Below are 19,711 nucleotides of genomic sequence, written 5' to 3' on the forward strand. Positions count from 1 at the left end.
AACTGTCATGTATTCAATTTCATTTGCTTCCATGAATTTTTAAAGTTCTTCTTTAATTTTCTGGTTGACCCATTCATTCTGAAATAGGATTCCTTTTAACCTCCATGAATTTTTGGTCCTTCTATGTTTTCATATGTTAGATTTCAAGTTTCATAGCATTGTGGTCTGAAAATATGTATGACATGATCTCAATCTTTTTCAAAAAGTTGAGGTCTGATTTATGATCCAGTATGTAATCCGTTCTGGAAAACTTTCCATGTGCACAGAAGAAGAATGTATTTCTGAATGCTTTAGGATGAAATGCTCTGACTATCTGTTAAGTCCAGCTGGTCCAGTGTGTCAAAGCCCTTGTTTCCTTGGTTATCTTCCGCTTAGACGATTTGTCCATTGCTATGATTAGGGTGTTAAAGCCCACCATTATTGTAGTATTTTCAATGAAATCCTTTAAGTTTATTATTAATTAATTTATACATTTGACTACTCCTATATTATGGGCATAAATATTTACATTTGTTAGATCTTCCTTTTATATAGACCCCTTTATAATCATATACTGTCCTTCTTCATCTCTTATTGTCATCTTTGGTCTAATACTTATTTTCTCTGGCAAAAGGATGGTTCCTCCGACTTTCTTTTGATGTCCATTAGTATGATAAATCATTCTCTACACCTTCATTTGAAATCTGGAGGTGTCTTTCTGTCTGAAATGAATCTCCTGTAGGCAGTGTACATGAGTCTTTTTTAAAATTTTTTAATCAATTATGTTATCCTTTGTCTTTTAATTGGAACATTTTATCCATTTATATTTAGAGAATTATTAAAATATAAATTTAGTGTCATTTTATTACATGTAAGGTTGCCATATCTGTGGATTATCTCTGTTCCTTTATGGATTTTTTTACTTTTGGGATCTCTTTTTGCTTTATGTGTCCCTTTAATATTTCTTGCAAGGCTGGGTTAGGGTTCATGAATTCCTTTATTTATTTATTTGGTCTGAATGACAGCCTAGCTGGATATAGTGTTCTTGGCTACATATTTTTCCAACTTAGCATATTGAATATGCCAGTCTTTTCTGGCCTGCTAGGTCTCTGTGGACAGGTCAGCTGCCAGCCTTATGTGCCTCCATGTGTAGGTAAGTACATCTTGTCTCAGGGTGATTTTAGGATGTTCTCTTTATCTTTGAAATTTCACTTTGAATTTTCACTCTAGTATGTCGTGGTGTTGACTTATTTCTGTTGATTTGGGGGGAGTTCTCTGTGCCTCTTGTACCTGAATACCTGTTTCCTTTTTTGGTTTAGGTAAGTTCTCAACTATAATTTCTTCAACTAAACCTGCTGCTTCTTTTCTACTCTTCTTCTGAGACTCCTACAATACAGATATTCTTTCACTAATGGAATGCTGAATTCCCTAAGTCTACCTTCATTATCTAAGAGTCGTCTATCTTTCCTCTGATCAGCTTCATTAGTTTCCATAACTTTGTCTTCTATATCACTAAATTCCTCTTCTATTTCGTTCATCCTCACTTATATGGTCTCCACTTGGGACTGGACCTCAGTGATAGCATTTTTAATTTCAGCATGTCTATATTGTAGTCCTTGTATGTCTATAGTGATGGATTTTCTAGTACCTTCTATGTATTTGTTTTTCAAACAAAGCTAGTATGTTTATAATCTTTGCTTTAAATTCTAGTTCAGACTTCTTACTTGTAACTGTATGATTAAATCTGTGGCTATGAGAACCACTTCCTTACTCTTGTGATAAATTTCTCCATCTCATTATTTTTTTTTCAAGATGAGAAAAGAATAAGGAAGAAAAAAACACAAGAAAAACAACAACCAAAACGAGAAACTAGATATCTTTGTGTCCTCATCTGCTTGTTTAGAGAAACTAAATCCCAACATGTTAAAAAAAATAAGAATTAAAATATAATAAAAGCAAAAAATAATAAAACATATATAAAAATTAAAATTAGAAAATTGTTCTGATTTTATGCTCCACTACTTCTAGTACTTTGCAATAGTATCTCTAGGAGGACTTCTTTCCATCCCCTGTATCTTTAGCTGTATCACAGCATTTTCAAGTCTCTGCACCTTCTACCTTCCAAAAGGAGGTCACTTTCCTACCTGTAGCCCTGCAGCATTTCTTTTCTCAGATCTCTACTTGATTTATGAGGTTTCAGAATGATTTGATAGGTATCTAACTCTATTCAAGAAATGAGAAAAACTTAGAATCCCTTCTCCTCTGCCCTCCTGTCTCCTATTTATCCTTTTCTTGAAGAGAAAGTGTGTTCACTTTGGTTTCTAGTGAAGAAATTTTGAGAATTTGTGTTCTTAGCTGAATCTCAGAATGCAATTGCTGTAGTAAAACATTGCTCTATAATCACCTGATATTAATGATTTTATAAGGTGGGGCACCTTGGTGGCTTAGAGGGTTACGCTGCTGCCTTCGGCTCAGGTCAGGATCCGGGGTCCTGGGATCAAGTCCTGCATTGGGCTCTCTGCTCAGTGGGGAGCCTGCTTTCCTTTCTTTCTGCCTGATTCTCTGCTTACTTGTAATCTCTGACTGTCAAATAAATAAAAATAAACTTATATGGTCTTTATTGAGGTTTGTTCCCTCTAAACTTACTTTATTGAGGCTTTTTATCATAACTGGATGCTGTCTCTTTTCCAAATATATTGTTTTCATTTAATCAAATGATCATACAGTCCTTATCCTTTCTTTTATTATGTGGTGTATCAAATTGATTGATTTGTAAATACTAAACAATCATTACAACACAGGAATAAATCCCACTTACGTATGGTAAATGTTTTAAGGACTTTATTTATTTATTTGATAGAAAGACGGTGAGAGAAATCATGAGTAGCTGAAGAGGCAGATGGAGAGGGAGATGCAGACTTCCCTGTTAAGCAGGGAGCCCAAAGCAGGGCTTGATCCCAGGTCCCCGAGATCATGACCTAAGCTGAAGGCAGAGGCTTTACCCACTGAGCCACCCAGTGCCCCTAAATCAACAATTTTAAGGATACTAGCTGGGCTTAAATAATGCTAATAAGATCTAAACAATGCCTTACTGAAGAGACCAATGAACTAAGTACCAGTCATGCTAAAATGAAAAAGAATTTTATAATTAAGTCACAAAACCAACTGTATGTAATGACACTGAGGATGGATGAAACAGGAATGAATTGTTGACATGAAGATAACATTATGGAAAATAAGGAAGCTGAAAAGAAGAGGGAAAGTAAAGTATTGGCTCACCAATGTGGACTTAGGAAACTCAGGCAATTCACAAAACACAGTAACATTCATTTCAAAGGAATCCAAGAATATGAAGAAAGGGACAGAAGGCTTATTTGATCAAAGGGTATCTGGAAACATTCTCAAATTTAGGAAGACATAAACATCAAAATCCAAGTGGCACAAATAAGGAAGGAATCCTGAAAGTAGCAAGTGGAAACAAACAAACAAAAATTCTACAAGGACAACCAAACCAGGTCTATAGAAGAGATGTCCACAGAAATATGATAGGCCAGAAGAAAGTGACATGATATATTCAAAATGCAGAATAGCAACACTATTCATCCAAGAATACTTTATCCAGAAAAGCTGTCATGTAAAATAGGACTGACAAAAAAGTCCCAGAAAACAAAATTAAAGAAGTTCATGACTACTGCAGTCCTGTAAGAAATAATATGGGGGACTCTTTGAGAGGGGAAGACCAAGAACATCAAAGACTAGAAAAGGAACAGGGGAAATCCCCAGAAACACTAAATTAGAGACAATGAAATGGCACTAATTTCTTTTATTTTTAAATTTTATTAATTTATTTGAGACAGAGAGAGCAGGAAGAAGGGGAGGGGATAGAGAAAGGAAGAAGCAGACTCTGTGCAGAACAGAGAGTCCAACGTGGGGCTCAATCTCAGGACCCTGAAATCATGACCTGAAGTAAAGTCAGACACTTAACTGACTGAGCCACCCAGGGGCTCTTTGGTGACATGAAATTCTTATCAAATATTCCTCTGAATGTAAATGGAATAAATGTTATAATAAAAAGGCACTGGTATCAGAATGGATTTAAAAAACAGATCTATATACTTCTTACAAGAGACTCATTTTAGATATAAAGATACCACCAGATTGAAAGTGACTGGATAGAGAAAATCTACCATGATAATGAATGTGAAAAGAAAATCAGAGTAACCATATTTATATCAGAATAACTAGATTTTAAACCCAGGATTGTAATGAAAGATGAATGAGGACACTATTTCCTGATTAAGGAGCCTCTCCAACAAGAAGATCTGACAAATGTACATTTTTTTGCTACAAACATGTAAACATCCAGATATATAAGCAATAAGTCACATAAAGAAACTGATTGAAACCAGTATGATAAGAGTGAGTGTCTTAGAAGAGCGAGGTGTGAGGTGACTGGATGATGGACAGTGTGGAAGGTGTATGCTATGGAGAGTGCTGTGAATTGTGTAAGACTGATGAATCAAAGACCTATACTCCTGAAACAAATAATACATTATCATTAATAAAAATATAAATTAAATAAAAACCCCTCAACAACATTGTTATAGAAAGAATATAAACCAACATGATAAAAGTCATATGTAAAGACCCACAGTCAATATAATCTTCAAAGCAGAAAAACTGCTTCACCGTTACAGTTAGGAATAAGACTCTGTCATAAATGTTATTTAACATAGTACTGCAAGTATCAGACTTAGCAGTCAGGTAACAAAAAGAAAAGAAAAAGCACAAAATAAAACATCCAAATTGACAAGGACCAAGTCCAAACTTCAGTGTATGCAGATGACATGATACTCTATGGAGAAAACATAAAAGACTCAGTGCTGCAGGATATAAAATCTGCATACAGACATCTGTTGCATTTCCAACAATGAAGCAGCAGAAAGGGAAATCAAGGAGTCAGTCTCATTCACAATGGAACCAGACACAAGATACCTAAGAATAAACCTGATGAAAGAGGTAAATGTCTCTACATTGAAAACTATAGAACACGTAAAGAAATTGTAGAGTATACACAAAGAAATGGAAAAACACTCCATGCTAATGGATGGGAAGAATAAATATTGTTAAAATGTCTATGCTACCAAAACCAATCTACCCATTTAATGCAGTCCATATAAAAAACCACCAGAACTTTGAGCAGAACTAGATCCTAAACTTTTTAAAGAACTACAAAAGACTCTGATAGTCAAAATAATTCTCAAATTCCATAAAGAATGAATCAAACTCAGCATGCCAAAATTTAATATTCCATTTAAGAAATGGGCAGAAGATATGAACACACATTTGTTTGTTTGTTTGTTTGTTTTTCCCAAGGAAGACATACAGAAGACTAACAGCCAGAGGAAAATATTCTCAACATCATTCAGCATCATGTAAATGCAAATAAACACCAGGATAAGATACCACCTCACAACTATCAAAATGCTAAAATTAACAAAACAGAAAATGACGAATTTCAGTGATGATGTGGAGCTACAAGAAGCCTCTGTCATGTTTTGTGGTTATGCAAACTTGTACAGTCACTCTGGAAAAGTGTATGGAGGTTTGACCGCAGTTAAAAATTGAACTACCCAATGACACAGCAATCACAGTGCTAGGTATTTACCTGAAGGACAGAAAATTACTGGTTCATAGGGGTACATACATCTCAATGTTTATAGTAGCATTATCAACAGTAGTGAAATTATAGAAAAAGACATATGTATGTGTAATATAAACACACACACACACACTACACACCCACCCAAAAGAATGAAATCTTGTCATTTCCCATGACATTGACACAGCAAGTGTTTGTTATGATAATGAAATGTTGTAGTCACAGAAAAGCAAATACCATATGATGTCACTCATATATGGAATTTAAAAACAAGACAGATAAAAATAGGGATATTAAACACCACCAACAACAACAAAAGGGAAGCAAGCCATAAGGAAATCCAAAATGTAGAAAAAGAGACTGAGGGTTGATGGAGGAAGTTTGAGGAGGATGTGTTATGTGGGTAATGTGTATTAAGGAATATATGTGCTGCGATGAGCTCTGGGTGATATGTGTAAGTGATAAATCATTAACTTCTACACCTGAAATCAATTTCACCATATATATTACCTAACTAGAATTTAAATAAATATTTGGAATAATAATTTTAAAAATCTGCATAATGAACATGTATAGACATATTCCAATATCATCAACTCATATATTATTTCATACTTATATGGATTATACACCAAAATAGGTCACATTCTGAGCTGTGAAATACACCTTTACAAATGTTAATAGAAGTCATATAATGTCTGTTCTCAGAATATAGTGCAATGCAACTAGAAAGGGAGTACTGGGTGTGGTGCATAAACAATGAATTTACTGAAAAGAAATAAAAAAAAATGAAAAGGTAAAAAAAGAAATCAATGTTGAAACCTAAAGTAAACATTTCAACATGTAAGGATTAAACAACATACATTTAAATAACACAGGCAAACACATAAATCTCAAGAAAATTGTATTTTTTAAAGTTTATTACTTATAATCTATACAACCAGATGAGGGATTGAACTCATGACCCCAATGTCAAAAGCCACATGTTCTTCTAAGTGAGCCACCCAGTTTCACCTCAACTGTTGCAACACATAAAAAAGAAAAAAAAAACTTAGTGAATTTTATTGAATGCGGAGACATACAGCTTACATGTAAATATGTTGTGTTGAACGCATATATTAAGAAAGAAAAGTCTAATATCAATAATTTACATTCATTTCTAAGGAATTATAAATACTAGATCAATAAATACAATGCAACAAAAACTAAATTAATGACAATGTAACAAAAGATAAAGAAATGATAGGAATAATAAATACTAGAGCAAAATCAGTTAAATCAATAGAGAAAAATCAAGAAAAGGAAAAAAATAATTCAAAATTAAGTGATTTGATTAAAAAATGCACTTTTTTGGTGATGAGCACTAGGTGATGTATAAAAGTATTGAATCACTGTATTATACACCTGAAACTAATATTATGCTGTATCTTAACTAAGTGGAATTTAAATAAATCCTTATAAAATGATTAATGAAATTGATAAAACTCTAATCAGGCTAATGAAATAATAAGAGAGGGAGGAGACACAATTGATTAATATCACAAATGAAAGAGGGGAACATGAATACTGATCCCACTGAAATTAAATGAATAGAAAAGGAATACTATAAATAACTCAAAGGTGACAGGTTTGATAACTTAGTGGAAATCGAGAAATTTTTGAAAGACACAGTTTGCTAAAGCTCATTAAGAAGAAAGAGACAAAATGAATAGGACTTTATCTATTGAATAAATTGAATAATCATTAATAAACTTCCAAAACAGAAACTACAGGCCCAGGTGGGTTCACTGGTGAATTTAATTAAACATTGAAAGAACAGATTAAATTAATTACCTACAATTACTTTCAGGGCATAAAAGCAATTGGAATACTTCTGATTCCTTCGATGGTATCATCATTACCCTATTATAATTAAAACAATGCTATAAAAAAGACACATCAGATTCTCTTATGAACATAGTTACAAACATCCTCAAAATGCTATAAATTGATTATGTAATGTATAAAAGAATTATATATCACAATTAAGTAGATATATTGCAATTATGTGAGATTGAACATTCAAAATCACTTAATGCAGTTCATTATATCAAAAGAATAAATAAGAAAATAATCACCTCCCATATAAATACATACTTAAAGAGCATTGTACAATATATGACACCCACTCACAATTAAACCTCTTAATATACTAGAAATAGAGGTAACAGTTCATCGTGACAAAAAATATCTACAAGAAACCTACTGTGAAATTTATAGTTAATAGTGGGAAACTAGAAACTTTCACACTAAGATCGGGAACAATACAAGTATGTTCCCTCTCATTAGTCCTTTTCAACATTGTGCAGAAAGTGTTAGGAAATTCAATTAGAAAAGCAAAAGAAATGGAATATATATAAATTGAGAAGGAAAAATTAAAAACACTTTTGTTCATACATGATCTATTTATTGGGTAGAAAATCTAAGAGTAGACAAAAGCTCTCATGAAATAATAAGAAATTTAGCAAATTTGCAAGGCAAAATTTTAATATAGAAACTGCAACCTTGCCCTATGCCATATGGCATCAATGAACAAGTGTAATAGGAAATATTAAAAACAATATCATTTACTTTAGCACCAGGAAAGAAAGAAGAATGAAAGAGAAGAAGAGGGAAAGAAAGAGAAAAACATTGTTAGGAACAAATAAAATAAAATAAAATATGTATCATACCTCTAAGGAATATGCCACAAAATTCTGATGAATGCAGTTAGAACTAAATAAATGTTTAGATGATCCAGTTTCATGGATAGGAAGATTTAAAGTTGTGAACGTACTAATTTTGCTAATTTAGATTTATAGATTTAATGAAATCCAAATCAAAATTATATCAAGTTATTTGTGGACATTGACAAATTGATTATAAACTTTATGTGAGAGGAAAAAATAAGCCTAGAATAGCCAACATTATATTGAAAAGGAAGAAAGTAGAAAGACGGATGATGTCCAAATTGAAGAATTTATACAAAGTTGGAGAAATCATGACTGGTAGTTTGGTGTGAGACTAGATGAAGATATCAACGGAAAAAAAGAAGACTAGAAGAAACCCAACATAAGTATAGTTAACTGAATTTTGTCAAAAACAAAGACAACATGATGAAGCAAATACTGTCTTTTAAAAAGGATGCCGGAACAACAGTGTCCTGTTGCAAATAAAAAATCTAGAAAAACACATAAACTGAAAAAGCATTGTAGAACTAACTGTAAAACTACAATGTTTGTAGACAATAACACAGGAGAAACCTAGATGATGTCGAGTGTGAAAATGATCATTAGATACAATGCCAACACATAACTTATTTTTTTCAAGAAATCTCTACACCCAAAATGGGGCTCAAACTTAAAACCCTGAAATCAAGTGCCATGTACTACACTGATTGAGATAGCATAGATCACAAGGCATAATTTATTAAAAAAAAATCAATATACTGCATTTACTAAAAATAAATAAAAAATAAAATAAAAAAAATAAAGATTTACTAAAAATAAATCTTTTGTTCTATGAAAGAAAGAATTAAAAACAAACAGGAAACCCCAGATTCAGAGAATTTTGAAAGAATCACTTCCTAAAACATATATTTGATAATTTTTTTTGTAAATATACAGAAAACTCTTGGAATCAGCAATGGAGAAAATAACTTGATTAAGAAAACAGAGGGGGTACCTGGGTGGCTCAGCAGGTTAAGCCTCTGCCTTCAGCTCAGGTCATGATCTCAGGGTCCTGGGATCGAGTCCTGCATCGGGCTCTCTACTCAGCAGGGAGCCTGCTTCCCCTTCTCTCTCTGCCTGCCTCTCTGCCTACTTGTGATCTCTCTCTCTCTCTCTGTCAAATAAATAAATAAAATCTTAAAAAAAGAGAAAACAGAGGAGTCCCAAAGACCCATCACTAAAGAAGATAGATGGCAAATAAGCATAGCATACAATGTTTCACATTACATGTCATCTGTTTTATGCAAATTAAAACATAAATAAGATATTACTACATATCTCTTGAGTGGTCAAAGTCCAGGCAACAACAAGACTAAATGCTGATGATGATGTGGCAAAGCAGAAGTGATATTTTTACTGACAGGATTGCAAAATGACACAACCACTTTGGAAGATAGTTTGACAGTTTTTTAATAAAATAAACTTATCTTAACCATGCAATCCAGCAGTCCACAACACATGAAAACATATCCACGTAAAAACTACACTTCAGGATGCCTGGGTGGCTCAGAAGTTAGGTATCTGACTTTTGATCCAGTAATGGTCCCAGAATCCTGGAATCCAATCCAGCTTCTTGCACAATGGAGAACCTGCTTCTCCCTCCAACAGCATCTCTCCCTGCTTGTGCTCTCCCTCTCTCTGACAAATAAAATATTTTTAAAAAAATCATTACATAGATATTTATCATAGTTTTATTTATAATTGCAAAACTTGGAAGCTAACAAGATGTTAGCTTATCAGTCCATGTTAAGGCATGGAGGAATTTCATACACATATTTTTAAGTGAAGGAAGCCAATCTGAAAACCCTATATACTGTCTAATTCCAGCTACAACATATTCTGGAATGAGCAGACTATGAAGACACTGGAAGTTCAGTAGCTCTCAGGATCATGTGTTGGGGAGAAATAAATTGGCAGAGCACAGAGGAGTTTGAAGGCAGTAAAACTACTTGCATGGCTCTTTGATAATGGACATAAGTCTGCAAAAAATGGGAGAGAAGGCAATTTTTTTTTATTTCCAATGCCTATTTTTTGGCCAGTAGCAACAACAACAACAAAATCACAAGGATCACAAAGAAGTAGGAAAACCTAGTCCTTATGTTGATATAAGGACTATATTGATAAAAACTGTCCTTTAGGAAACACAAAGATGAGAATTGCTAGATCAAAAAAAAAAAATGAATACAATCAAATGAGTAAATAAAAAAAACAGTAAAATACCTAAAGGAATTTTGTTTCAAATATCAGGTAAATAAAATGAGAATATCACCAAAGAGCTATGAATTCTAAAACAAAACAACAACAACAAAAAGAAAGCAATCAGAAATTCTAAAGTTGAAAACTACAAAACCTACAGTAAAAAAGTTACTAGGGAGATTCAATGGGACATTTGAACAGTCAGAAAAAAAAATCACTAATGAAAATGAAGGCAGGCCCATATTTGTAGATTCTGATGAGCAAAAACAAAAAAGCAAAAGAGCAAAAAGACAAAAAGACAAAGGAGATGTGAAGATAGCCAATGGTATAACTGGATCATCATGAAGTAGAACAATATATGTGTTATAGGAATCCCAGAAGAATATTAAAGTGAAAGAGGCAGAGAGACCATCTATATGAAAAAACTGGCTAAATTTCAAAATTGATGATAGATATAATTATACAATTCAAAAAAACTTAACAAAATCCAAGCTGGATACCCTTAGAAAGATCCACAAAAAGACACAAAGTATCAAAATATGAAATAAGATATTGCAAGCAGCAAGAAAAATGCAACTTGTCATGTAAAAGAGAACATCAGTAAAATTATCTTCTGAATTCTCAGCAGAAATTGAGAACTGAGCACAGGGAAAAATACATTCAAAGTGATGGCAGAATAAAAACTGTTAACTGAAAATATTGTGACTGTAAAGTTATCCTTCAAAAGAAAAGAAAAGAAAAGAAAAGAAAAGAAACTAAGACATACATACAATCAGTGAAAGGTTTTTATTACGAGGCCTTTCTTACAGGAAGTGTGAAAGGAACACTTTATTTCAGGTTGAAATAAAATGAAGTAATATGGATTTGTAAACTTAATTTAAATTTCCTAAAGAGATTAGAAGACATACATATGAGATTATTATTAGTCTGTACATGAAAAATGAGGAATTAGTGTGTGAGGAAGAAATTAATACCTAAAGTGAGGAGAAATTAGGTATACTAATAGAGTTTATAGATGTGATTAAATTTAAGAAACAAACCAGATGCATATAGGGGAAGCTAAGAAAGAGAGAGATGGAAGCAAAGCATAAAAGATTCTTAAATATAGTTAATCAACTGAGGGTTAATGGAGAAGTGGGTTGGGGTTGGGCTCAATGAGTGACAGGAATTAAGAAGGGCACTTGTGATCAGCATTAGCTGTTATATATAAGAGATGAATCAGTAAATTTACTCCTGAAACCAAAATTGCCCAATATGTTAATGAACTAGAATTCAAATAAATAATTGAAACAAAATTTAAGTATCAATTAAAATTCAATTTTTTTTTATACTTTATTTATTTGACAGAGAGAAATCACAAGTAGGCAAGCAGAGAGAGAGGAGGAAGCAGGCTTCCCGTGGAGCAGAGAGCCTGATGTGGGGCTCGATCCCAGGACTCTGGGATCATGACCTGAGCCGAAGGCAGAGGCTTTAACCCACTGAGCCACCCAGGCGCCCCTAAAATTCAAATTTTAAATCTGTAGTATGTTATATGTAATCCCCATTATAACTTTAAAGAACCTATCTTTTCTTAATTCTTATTTTGTTATTATCATGTTCAATTAGCCAACGTTTGGTACCTCATTAGTTTTTGATGTAGTGTTCCAAGATTCATCAGTTGAGTATATCACCCTGTGCTCATCACATCACGCACCCTCTTTAAGGTCCATCACCCAGTTACCCCATCTCTACTATGTATTTTATAAAACACTACCTCTGAAACAAATACTACACTATATCTTAATTAAATTTAATTTAAATTAAAAATGCAATATATTATAAATATAATGATTACCAATATGGTATATATTTTGTTCACCATTTTAAGATTTTATTTATTTGGCAGAGAGACCCTGAGAGAGGGACACAAGCAGGGGGAGTGGGATAGGGAGAAGCAGGCTTCCCACTGAGCAGGGAGCATTATGAGGGGCTCAATCCCAGGACTATGGGATCATGACCTGAGCTGAAGGCAGACGCTTAGTGACTGAGCCACCCAGGTGCTGCTGTTTTATTCATTCTCTGTGCTTTACTTAATAAGACCATTTCTACTTCAAGGTCATAAACACATTTCCCTTTTATATAAGAAGGAAAAGAAAGGGAATTTGACCATGCCATTACAAAATAAAATCAACTGCACACACACACACACACACACACACACACACACACACACAAAATACTGGGGAAGTTAAGAAACAAATTATATGACGTACAGAAAACAAATGGCAAAATAGCAAAATATATTCCATATTTATCAGAAATTACCTTAAGTGTAAGTTGGCTAAATATCCTAGTTACATCATACGTTGTCAGAATGGAATAGGTATAGATGATATAGATATAGATATATATACACACACTATAAGACATTCAGTGTACATGGATGAAGTTTCAATACTGTGAAAAATAAAAGGATATGAATAAAAGATAACCCATGCAAAGGATAGTCAGAAAATATGAAGTTGTAGTAATATGAGAGAAAGTGGACTACAAGTCAAAAATTATTCATAAGAGTTGAGTATTCCAATTTTCCGATAAAGATGTAGGAGTCCATTATACATAGGGACCATATCTTCTTTATCCATGCATCTGTTGAAGGGCCTCTTGGATCTTTCCACAGTTTCGTGATTGTGACCATTGCTGTTATGAACATCTTATTTTATTCTTATGTATTTTTAAGTTAACTTTTTTTAAAATATCATATTTATGTATTTGGCAGAAAGCACAAGCAAAGGGAGCAGGAGAGGGGTAAGCAGGCACCGCACCAACCAGGAAGCCAGATGCAGGGCTATCAGGACCCTGGGATCATGAGCTGAGCCTAGGGCAGAAATTTAACCAACTTAGCCACCCAGGAGTCCCAAAGACATTTTTTTTAATACTATAGTGAAATACAGAAAGCAGTACAACTAGGTAAAACTTGTGTTAAGAAATAATCCTATCACTTTGGGCCCACCCAACTCCTTCATATATGGGTATGTCCATAAGTTGACAAAGTTTATATTTTTGAATAAAGATGCAAAGTATGCAAAAACCATTAATACTGATGAAAAAAAAATAAAAACAAAAGAGAACTACAGGCGAGGAAGGTGTTTAAGCTCCACTGGACCGGTTGGAATGGGGTAACAGTGATTTAGGATGGGATCTGTGGGGAAGGAAGGGGAACCAAATTTGTTTCTTACAAAAGAGGAAAAAAAAGGAAAAAAAAAAAGACATCTTTGAAATCAATCCCTGGATCCCTGGTTGTAGACAAGTTTTCCAAAACCAGTATCTGGCACCCCTGCAACAAACTTGGAGAAAACTCTTGGATTATCTCAACAATTGGGCCCTTTTCCTTGCTGCCTCCGCCAGGGGGCTTCCGGACTGCACTTGGCCTGGCCCCCGCGTGGGGGCTGTGCAGGCTGACCAGGCTGACCTGGAGCTGGGCCTCCTGTGGGTCGCCCCCGCAGCCCCTCCTCCCGCGCCACCCCTTCCTCCCACGAGGCCTCCTCCCCGCCCAGCCCAATGCCTGCTCCCTTGAGGCAGCGCCCATCTCTGCAGAGGCTGGAGTGGCGCCCCCGGAGGCCCGGTCATCCCGGCCTTCAGGGGAGGCTCCAGGCTTGCCCGCGGCCTCCCGCCGCTCTCCCGCGGCCTCAGCCTCCCCGCTCTTGCTGAAGGAGAAGCCGCTCCCCAGGAAAGACTTCGGAAGGAAAAGCGCTTCTTCCTGTTTCTCCTGGTCTCGCTGCTGGGCCAGCACATGGCCGGGTCCCGTCCGCGGCCTTCTGGGGAGATGGGGAGGAGGCCTCCGAGGCGGCCTACCCTTCAGGGGTCAGGGCCCAGCCCATCTTGGCGGCCTCGCTGCCCTGGGGGCCTCTGTCTCTGCGGGGCGCCAGGCCTCCAGGAGGGCAGCAGCGGCTCTTCCTTCTGGGCCCCAGTGGGTGGAGCAGTTCGACGCCCAGCTCCAGGCAGCTGCGGGCTCCTCTGGTCCCCGCCAGGGCGCTGCCCTTGGCCTCCAGCTCCTCATTGGAGCCAGGCTGGGAGGCCTCCGGAGAGCGGGTGCCTTTACCTGCTGGTGATGAGACCTGTGTGGAAAGCAAGGGGTGCGTGACCGCTCCAAGAATAATGCATCACTAGAAATGACAGGGGAGGCTTAGTCTTTTTTATTTTATTTTATTTTTAAGAAAAGTTATTACGATGTATTTTGTGAGGGAGATTTACAACAGTACGGGTCTTAATTAAGAAGGAAAGAGGGGGAAAATGCGTATCACCAAACCCAATTTTTAAAAAGATCATGATCTCAGGAGTTAATTTAACTTATAGGAAATTGTCACTTGCCTCCTATTAGCTGTACCAGTCAGGGATAATCTGTCTGTTTTGAAATGAATTGTTTTTCTAATTATCTCTGGGTTCAGACAAATTCTCATATTTGCAGTTTCATTTGATTTATTTACTACCTATTTTATCAGAGAGAATTATTGGTATTTTAAAGTGATCATATTTACATGAATATAGTATCATTTAGTGTAGACCTTAGTTTGATTTACCATAAATTAAGAAAATAAGTACATTGATGCTTGTAGATATCACCGTTGATCAAGAAAACACTTTCAGCACATTTACTACCATTTCATAAGAGATAAGAAGGTACAACACGAATTCTTTCAAGAATTCTATCATGATTTGTTTTAAATTTAGAGAGCTTCGTGTTGTTTTTTTTTTTTTTAAAGCACACAGGTATGTAAGTAATTGACTTACTTTTTAACATTTGATTATGTATCTATATGAAAGTTGAAATATATAAAATATACCCTTAAATTGACTTTGACAAATAAGAGTTTCCTTCGGACTTCTGTAGTTAATTAAATACTGGAATGTACCAATGGTTAATTCTAATACTTCATTAGAACAATTTTTTATTAGTACTAGTTAAAATCATCTTAAGGATTTGGAGAAATATATCAACCTTAAACAATAAATAAAACTAAAAATACCACAAGACATATACCATTTATAATCTTGCATATTAACAAACGTATTGGTTTGGAGAGCTGACATTGGTGCTCCTACCATCCTATGAACTCATTTTTCTGAATAGGCTTCTTTGAATATTTTTCTGCCAGTGCATATACTTTTCTCTCATCCCTGACCTTTTTAGATAACTCCATAAAAACCTAACAGCCGTCATGAATTCAAGACATCTTTGTGGATTAAGGAGAATACCTGTTGTTTTATGTGTGTACTCACTTGAGAATGTCCACAGAGACATGAATAACGTGAAAATACCAATTGCTCAGCATGTCCCTAGGACAAAGTTTAGAAATGAGTTCTGATACTTTGTGGAGCTGTCTTCATAGTGGAGTTAAAGGTTAATTCATTGGGCAAAGAGATATATTTATTCAGACTTTTTGAATATTATGTCTCTTGCATATAAGCTGTTTCTATATCTTGGACATTAATCCCTTATTGGATATATCATTTGCAAACATCTTCTCCCAAACAGAAGTTCTATTGATTGGCCCCAGTGCTGTGCAGATGATTTTTATCTTGAGAAAGAGTAGTTCATTTTTGCTTTTGTTTCCCTTGCCTTTAGAGACACGTGTTGCAAGAAGTTGCTGTGGCTGAGGTTGAAGAGGTTGCTGCCAGGGTTCTCTAGGACTTTGAAGGATTCCTGTCTCACACTGAGGGACTTAATCCATTTTGAATGCACCATTGCAGATGGTGTAAGAGAAGGTCCAGTGTCATCCTTCCGTATGTGATTCCAATTTTCCCAGCACCACTTATTGAAGACACTGTCCTTTTTTCCATTGCATATTCTTTCCTGCTTTGTCAAAGAATAGTTCTCCATAGACATGAGGGTCCATTTATGGGGTCTCTAATTTGTTGCATTGAGCGATGGGTGTGTTTTTATGCCAGAACCATGCCTTCCTGATGATCACAGCTTTATTAACTGGCTTGAAGTCAGGCATTGTGATGTCCCCAGCTTTGGATTTCTTATGCAACAATGCCCTGGCTATTTGGGATCCTTTATGGCTACATGCAGATTTTAGGATTGTTTGTTTTAGGGCTGTGAATAATTTTGAGGGTATTTTGATAGGGATTGCATTGAATGTGTAGATTGCTCTGGACAGCATATGCATTTTTACAATGTTAATTCTTCCAATCCAGGAGCATTGAATGACTTTCCATCTTTTTGCGTCTTCCTCAATGTTTTGTAGTTTATACTGTGGAGATCATTTACCTCTTTGATTAAGTTTATTCCTAGGTATCTTATGGGTTTGGGTGCTATGGTTAAGGGGATTGACACCTGAATTTCTCTTTCTCCATTCCCATTATTAGAGGATAGAAAAGCAAGAGAATCTTGTGCTTTGATTTTGGAATCCTGCACATTGCTGAATTCATGTATGAGTTCAAACAATTTAGGGGTGGAGTCTTTTGTGTTTTCATATAAAGTATATCGTCATATGCAAAGAGAGATGATTTAACTACTTCTATGACAACTTGAATGCCTTTTACATGTTATTGTCCAAATGCTGAGGCTAAGACTTCTAATGCTGTGTTCAATAAAGTGGCAAGAGTGGGCTTCCCTGTCATGTTCCTGACCTTAAGGGAAGAGCTGTCAGTTTTTCCCCATTGAGAATGAAATTTGCTGTGGGCTCTTCATAGATGGTTTTTATAATATGAGATATGGTCCCTCTATCCCTCTATTTTGAGGAGTTTTAATAATTAATAATAATAATATTATTATTAATAATAATAATGAGAGGAGTGTTGTATTTTGCCAAATGCTTTTTATGCATCAAATGAGAGGATGTTATGGTCCTTGTCTTTCTTTTGTTTATATGACTAATCACATCACTTGATTTGGGAATATTGAACCTCCCTTACATCCCAGAAATGAAACTCACCTGGTGGTGGTGAATAACCCTTTTAATGTACCTTGGAATCCTACCGGCTTTTATCTTGTTGAATATTTTTGTATTAGGGCTCACTAGGGTTATTCATCTATAATTCTTTTTCACAGGGTCTTTGTCTGCTTATGCATCAATGTAATGCTCTGCCTCAGAAAATGAGTGTGGAAGCTTTCCATTTATTTCCATTTTTTGGAAGAAGCTTCTATAGAATAGGTAGGACTTATTCTTAAAATCTTTGGTAGAATTCCACTGGGAAGGTATCTGGTCCTGGACTCTTGTTTTTCTGGGGGAGGTTTTTGATTCCTGATTCAATTTCCTTGCTGGTTATTAGTCTCTTCAGATTGTTTATTTCTTCCTGTTTCAGACTTGGTACATTACAAGTTTCCAGGAATGCATCTATTTCTTCCAGATGGCCGAATTTTTTGGCATATAGTTGTTGATAATATGTTCTAACATGTCCCTGTTTATTTTGCATTGGTCATGATCTCTCCCCTTTCTTTCCTGGTTTTGTTAACTTAAGTCTTTTATCTTTACTTTTGGCTAAATCTAGCCAGAGGTTTATTGATCTCATTAATTTGTTCTGAGAAACAGCTTCTAGTTTGTTGGTGGGTTCTGCTATTCTACTAGTTTCTGTTTCATTGATTTCTGCTCTCATCTTTATTCCTTCTTCTCTCCTGCTTGGTTTCAGCTCTATGTGCTGTTCTTTTTTCCAGGTGTAAGGTTAGCATGTGCATTTGGATTTTTCTAATTTTTTGAGACAGTCTTGGATGGCTAAGCAATTCCCTCTAAAGACCAAATTTCAGTATCACATAGATTCTGAACCAATGTGTTTTCATTTTCATTAGTTGCATTGAATTGTTTAAGTTCTTTAATTTCCTGGTTGTCCCAACCATTTCTTGGCAGGATGCTCTTTGACCTACAAATGTTTGAATTCCTTCCAAAATTCCTCTTCTGATTCAGTTCCACTTTCAAAGCACTATTGTCTGAAAAAATGCAGGGGAAAATCTCAGAAATTTGGTATTGTTTGAGATCTGATTGGTGACCCAGTATGTAATCCTTTTTTTTTTTTTAATTTTTGAGTATGTAATGTTAGTCACCCTAACTATGAAATATGTTCATAACTACTAACTATGAACTATGAGTTCATAGACTCATGGTTTAAGTATAACAACCAGTGTTTCATTCAGTACATGTCCTCCTTAATAACCACCACCAGCCTCACCAATCTCCCTAACCTCTTTGCCTCTAAAACCCTCTGTTTCTTTGAGTTTACATTCTCTTGTGGTTCATCTCTCCCTCCAATTCCCCCAGCTTCACTTTTCCCTTCCTTCCCCTAATGTGGTCTCTGTTATTCTTTATTTTCCCAAGTAAGTGAAACCGTGTGATAATTGACTTTCTCTGCTTGACACCTTATAATCATTATAATTTCCAGCAATCCCTTCCATATTGATGCAAAAGTGGGGTATTCCTCCTTTCTGATGGCTGAGTATTATTCCATTGTATATATGGACCACATCTTCTTTATCCATTCGTCTGTTGATGGGCACTTGACTCTTTCCACAGTTTGGCTTTTGTGGCCATAGCTGCTATGAACACTGAGGTTCATATGACCCTTCATTTCAATATATCTGTAGCTTTGTTGTAAATAACCAGTAGTGCAATTGCAGGGTCAGAGGGTAGCTCTATTTTTAATATTTGGAGGACTCTCCACACTGTTTTCCAAGGTGACTACACCAACTGGCATTCCCACCAACAGTGTAAGAGGGTTCCCCTTCCTCCACATCCTCTCCGGTACTTAGGGTTTCTGGCCTTATAATTGTCATTCTAACTGGTAAAATGTGGTTTTGATTGGAATTTCCGTGATGGCTAATGATGATGAACATGTTCTCATGTGTCTGTTAGCCATTTCTATGTCTTCTTTGGAGAAGTCTCTGTTCATGTCTTCTTCCCGTTTTGGGACTTGATTATCTGCTTTCTTGGTGTGGAGTTTGAGAAGTTCTTTATAGATCTTGGATACCAGCCTTTTGTCTGTAGTGTCATTTGGGAATATCTTCACCCAATCCATGGGTTGTCTCTTTGTTCTGTTGACAGTTTCCTTTGCAGTGTAGAAGCTTTTTGTCTTAATGATGACCCAAATGTTCATATTTTACTTTTCTTACTTTTCTTTCCCTTGCCTATGGAGATGTGCCTTGAGAGAAGTT

The sequence above is a fragment of the Meles meles genome, unplaced genomic scaffold (genome assembly GCF_922984935.1).
Source record: "Meles meles unplaced genomic scaffold, mMelMel3.1 paternal haplotype, whole genome shotgun sequence".
Classification (NCBI taxonomy): Eukaryota; Metazoa; Chordata; class Mammalia; order Carnivora; family Mustelidae; genus Meles; species Meles meles.